This window comes from Centruroides sculpturatus, unplaced genomic scaffold (assembly GCF_000671375.1).
Source record: "Centruroides sculpturatus isolate CEXI.00-Female unplaced genomic scaffold, Cexi_2.0 scaffold392, whole genome shotgun sequence".
NCBI lineage: Eukaryota > Metazoa > Arthropoda > Arachnida > Scorpiones > Buthidae > Centruroides > Centruroides sculpturatus.
Window position 1 is genome coordinate 640,074 of NW_019384894.1, and position 6,646 is coordinate 646,719.

Here is a 6,646-nt window from a genome sequence, read left to right on the forward strand (position 1 = left end):
ATTTGTCTGGCAGCCTATTTTCCGACAATACTCGCTAACCTTTTACATTATTCTTTTTGACAATTTTTGGGATGTTTTTATTCTTTAAGGTTTAGCGAGTCCCTAAGTTGTGCATGTGGGGTCTCCCCCTTTTCTTGGTGTGGACCTACTTTTTTCCACTCGGGAGCGCAAATGTGCGCGAGTTTTTTCTACGGCGCTTTTCTCTCGTTGGTGAGTTGGTTTCTCTTCTATTTTTAAGTTTCTAAGGTGAATGGTGAGGAAACCTTTGTCCTAACAAAACATAAGCCCCAAACAAAAATATAATAAAAAAGCAAAATAAAAGTAAATAAAAATAATGCTCGGACTTGATTCCTTACATGGTCACTCTTAGCTTCATTTTTCCCCATAGACCTTACTGGCATGGGTGTCCATACTAGTAGCTTGTGCTCCAGCTTGCATTGCCCTATGGATCAGTAAAATTACTGGGCTCTCTTACCACGACCAGGTATTGACCACGGGAGAGTTATTATAATTATTGGTGGTGTAATAGATTACTTCCTACTTGATTGATATTGGTGCATAGTGCTATACTAAATTTGTGGTTCAGTTTCTGAAAGAGCTATAACTTTGTTTATGTGCTTTTTATGTATCTGTGAGAATTTCTTAACCTTGTGATATCTGTTAAGTAATTGGCTGCTTTCTGTATGTGATGTATGTTCTGTTGTTAAGACTAATTTTTCTCAACTTTTGTATGTTATATGCAAGAGAGAACTATAGACATTATAAGTGTCTTCTTCATTCTCTACAGGAATTTTATTTTATGGACAAGTCCTGAATATTTATTAATTTTTTGGTGTGTATATTTTGTATGTTATGAGTGTTTGGGATGGACATGTCTATGATGTAAATGATTTTTTGTTTTGTTTGTCTGTGAACATGATATCTGGTCTATTGCAACGATGGTTTGTCTGTGATTATAGCTTGGTCATAGTATATTTTGTGTGTGTTGTTTTCTAATTTTGTTTGTGGTGTATTTGTGGTAGGTAGGTAGTATGGTAGCAGGGTATGCTTAACTTGAGTAAAATGAAGGCTTACAGGTAGTGTATTTTGTACACTAATAAATATATGCTCTTTTTGCTATTCTTTTTTGAATTAAATTCTAAAATTTGTTTAATATGTTTATTTTTTTTACTGCTATTTGTACTGATATTTGTCAGAAATAAATGAAAATGGTACAAATATTTAGAATGACTCAAGTCTTAAAATTAAGTCCCATTTTCTAGTATTTTTTTCAAAATTTTGTATTTCAACTATCCTATCATATTGTTGATATATTGTGAGAGAATAGTAATTCTTCACATTTTGTAAAAGCATACTGATCAATAGTTTGCTGTGATGTATTTTATTTTACTAAAATTAAGATTACAAATTACAAGTTTTTGATAATGCACAATTATATTTCTAAAAAATCAAGAGTAAAATAGTACACAGAAATATTTACTGCTAAACAAAAATTGTACTCCACAAGCACCAACTCCCCATTTTTCTTAAAACTTGTTTACAAATTTTTATTCCCTCTAAGTAGAAGCCTGTGTGACCACACAGGCTTCTACTTAGAGGGAATAAAAATTACTTAACAGCCTTTAACTCGTTAACCCTTCTTTTATCTAGATGTTTGCTTAACTTTCTTGACAAATTTTTAACAAATAGCACAAAATTAAATATTTTCCTGTCATTTTGTTAGAAAACTTGAAATTTTATTAAAATATGACAAACAGTAACATCTCAAGGCCCGACGATTATGTACTAAATCACCATACGATCGCCTAAATAACGGACTATAATATGGCTAATTAAATGATTGGTATTAAATAAATTTGTCACTAGAGGTAGACGTTAGGCGTCATCTCTTAATGATATTAATAATTATAATTTTAAATAAATTTAGAACCTTCTGGAAGAAAATAACTGACCCGGGGCGGGGCTTGAAACCACAACCTCTGCTTGCTGTGCGATGCGCTTGCCAGTTACGCATAACAAGTGCACCACACGACACGTCTAGTGAGAAATTTATTTAATACCAATCATTTAATTAGCCATATTATAGCCTGCTATTTAGGCAATTGTTTGGTGATTTAAAATATTACAATTTATACACATTATTATATCATGAAAAAATATTCCTATGCAATTATTATTTTTATAGTAGTTATTCTTATTTATAAACAAAACATAATATTTTTTACTTAACACCAAGAAAACCGAATATCTAGAAATGTTTCCAAATGAGGGCACGATCCAAGTCAGTGGTGATAACTTGTATAAAACACACACTTTTCGCTACCTCGGCTCAACCCTACAGTGTAACGGAGGCATTGACGACGAGGTACGAGCGAGGGTTAATACGGCATGGCTACGATTGAGAGAAGTCACCGGTGTTCTCTGTGACAAAAAGATGTCCATGTACCTAAAATCGAAAATCTACCGGACTGTGGTACGACCCGTCGCTCTCTATGGTTCCGAATGTTGGCCATCAATGAGAGTAACCGAATGGCGTCTCCATTCTATGGAGATGCGTATGGCTCGCAGGATGCTCGGTGTTTCTCTCCTCGACCATATCACTAAAGACATATAACTCATGTTATGTTATTAAAGATTAATGAATGAAATGAATGAATGATATCACTAAAGACACTATACACCAACAATTTGGCATTGTGCCCATTGAGGCAAAAATGAGAGAGAGATGCCTGCGCTGGTTTGGCCACGTCCGACGATCAGCCCCGGATACTGTTGCCAACATTGCCTACCACCTAGAGGTGTACGGCCGACGGCCACGCGGAAGACCGAAGCAACGATGTCAAGATGCTATCAATGCAAACCTAAAGGCTCTGCACCTGAATCCAGACAATGCACTTGATCAAACAAAGTGACGTTCAAAGATCCGAATAGCGGAGCCTACATCTGTGGGACAATGCTAAGAAGAAGAAGATATATTTTTTACATGTTTTTATTTCCATTATACAAAGTTAAAACACAAGAAACTTTTTTTTGTTAAATGTGTATACAGGATATTACAATTACAAAACATGTTATTGTATAATATTTCGATAGTGAATTAGGATTAAATTCAAATAAACTTCCAATACTTGTTGCACGACTGTGCTTAATTACAAATATCAATAATAAAAAGATCTAAACAAATAGTTATTAAAACTTGTCAGTGGCGTTTTTATAAAATAATTTCCATAAACATACTTTTTTTTATGAAAACATGAACAAAGTTTTAAAATTATAAATCGTACAAATTTTCGATTCACAAACATTCATTTCTATAAATAAAACAATCTTACTTAGAGTTACATTTTATGCTTTGATGTATTGTTAACTTATAAATCAATCCATATATATCAATAGATTTCGTTGAATGACCCTAAGATAAGCCGTATTGCACAAAACTTGTCCCATCTCTCGCTGCTTTAATTAAGAAGACACACGAGAAATCACACGGGAGAGCTGCCATATTCATGCCACTTATTTTAATTTAGTTTTTTAATTTGAAGTTGGGATTTATTTAAATAAATATTTAAATCAAAATTTAGAACAAAAAATTTTTAAAAATATACAAGAGAAACGGAAGGATATATAAAAATAACACAAAATAAAATATAAATAAATAATATAATAAATCTTCCAATAAGCTAATTCTAGTTTGAGTTTTCAGTGAACTTTTTAATCATGTACTTCCAGGCTGACGACAGGCTCTCAGCATCTCTCGCATTTAAACATCCCTCACGTAGCCTACTCCTATATATTTCTATCTTCTCCGCGGTCATTGATAAAGTGGGGGAAGATACAGGTTTTACAATTGTTGCCTCGTCCCATTTCATCACCGAACCTTGGACTTGCGACATTTGCGACAAAATTGTGGCATTGGATCCTTTTTTACGTTATATTGATGTTCTTTTAACCTTACTCCTAAGCTCCTGTTGGTGACGCCGATATAGTCTTTCTTAACATCTAGTTGGATGTTCTCATAAGGAACTTTATATACACCTGGTTTTTCTTTTGTTTTTATTTTATTTTTATCGTTCCTCAATATCTTATATACATTTGGGGCTATTTTTAAAACCATTCTTGCTTGTTTCCTATTAGCAACTTCTTTCATAATACTGTTCAAATTACTATTATATGTAAACTTCAAGCGTCTATTGGGAGCGGTATTCAAGCCTTTTCTCTCTTTGTTCCTTTCATATTTATTGAGTAATCCTACAATGGTGCTTTTCTTGTAACCTAGTGTCTGGGCCACTTGCAATATCCTATCAATTTATTATCCCTGTCACCGATTCTATCACAATACAAATAAGCTCTTCTTAACAAAGCTTGAAATGCGGCCATTTTATATCGATATGGATCCATGGACTGTGTTGGTATATATAACGGGGTGTGAGTGGGTTTAATATATACGCTGGTGGACAAATGATCTCCCATGAACTTGATATTAATATCCAAGAAGTGCACATTCAAGGAACTTTTTTGTTCTAATTTTAACCTAAGACCATCTTTGTTATTATTGATTCTATTCAAAAATTCATGTATCCTGCTATCATTTCTCCATAATATAAAAATGTCGTCTACATATCTAACGAAATGTATGATATCTTCCTCAAAATTTCGTAGAACTCCTCTTTCTAATCTTCTAACTACTAACTCGCAAAGAATTTCAGTCAGGGGACTTCCCATCGGAACCCCTCTTTTCTGCCTGTACATTCAAATAACATGAAACCTATCGAAATTACAGGTAGAAGTGATGAAAATAACTTTTTTCAACGTTTGTTTAAATTCTTACTCTGATCATGTGACTTTGAAAGCCATTTGGTTCCTCTCAGGAAAATCCTGAACGAACAGTTCTACAAAAACACACATTGGTTAATATCGGTTCAGTTATAATAAAAATTACAAATTAGAGCGTAAAAGGCGTACAAACAAGAACTTGAAAGCCAATTGACATCAAGAAAATTTTCCTTACACTTCCTATAGTAAGGAGGAGTTTTCCGGAAATATTTATTGCTAAACGATTTTGAAAACACTTTTACTCGTCTAAATACAGTCAAATCTTTTCTTTAGCAAATCGTAGATAAAAAACAAACCATTTTATAGCGACTGTTTACATATTTTCACAATCGTAGCTCGATAAGCGTGGCATTTAGCTGTAATTTTAGTTTGTGTTTTCATAGGTTGGTGATTCGTCGAAATAATATCTCAACAAATACAGAAATAAACCAATTACAGTTCTAAAAAGATTACTATTGATTTTATCAGCCAATAATCTGTCTTCTTGCCGCTAATTGCTTTACAATGGTAAGAGACGGACTTTCCGGAATATTTATGGCCTGGGGTGATGAGAAAACATTTATTGGTTGAGACAAATACAAGAAAGCAAATCAAAGCTTAGATAGCTACGAACTTCATTTCATTTTTTACATTACCTTCATTATATATTTTGTGGTTAACTTTTTAAATTATTTTATCGCTAACCGACGAATGGCAGCTTCTCGGCAAAACTAATAATAGTACAGAGAAGCCGAATCGCAGGGGGGCCCTGTAAAGTTGGCTATCCAAAGGAGAAGATGCCAGTTAGGAACCAATTTTAACAAATTGAAAAAAATCGAATAAAACTTTTTTCCAGATAAAATAGATGTTTTCTTTTGAATATTAATAAAGAATTTTTTCATTTGAAGCCATTCTTTTTAATAATTCGTACGTCAAGTGGTTAAGTAACAATAAAAGAATAACACTATTCCTTTTAACATTGTTTTTAAATAATTATTTCATAATTAAATCATTAATTGTTTTTAATACTTCAAAATTTTTCTTCGTAAGTAAAATCTTTATTTATTATGTTAAATACATATGTAATTTGCCAAAGTGTTTTATTAAAAGTTGAAGAAATTTTCAATTTTAATCTCGGGTCAGAATTATACTAGTTAGGTTTCTATAATCAGTACATATTATACATTTTACCATAAGATTTTAACGTATCACAGAAATTTATGTTTCTATACCAAATTTTTAACTTACTGAATTATTTTTTAACTCATTTTTAAAAAACAGATGATGTTTTTTTGTTNGGCGCCGCTTTCCCGTAAGCCTAAAAGTTTGACAATGGTGTTTGGATAGTCGGTGGAATCACGCTCGACATTCCAAACACCATCGTCAAACTTTTAGGCTTACGGGAAAGCGGCACCGAACGTCACACGTACACGTTTACACGTTTAAAACGTGTGCCTCAACCTCTCTATTATACATTTTACCATAAGATTTTAACGTATCACAGAAATTTCTGTTTCTATACTAAATTTTTAACTTACTGAATTATTTTTTAACTCATTTTTAAAAAACAGATGCTTTACGTTTGTCTTAAATGTGACAAAACATTTTTATATAAATCTGATTTTGATCATCACATTATAACGAGGCATTGTTTTAATCAAAAAGAAAATAGAAATTCAAGTATAACAAATGAAGTGCATAAATTTAACAAAACTAATGTTTGTAATGTTTTTAAAATGGGAATATATTTAAAATTTTATTAAATACTGTTTTTAATTTTTCTTGCAGGTTCCAACTAATAATGAAAACAATCAAATCAAACAATTAATTAATG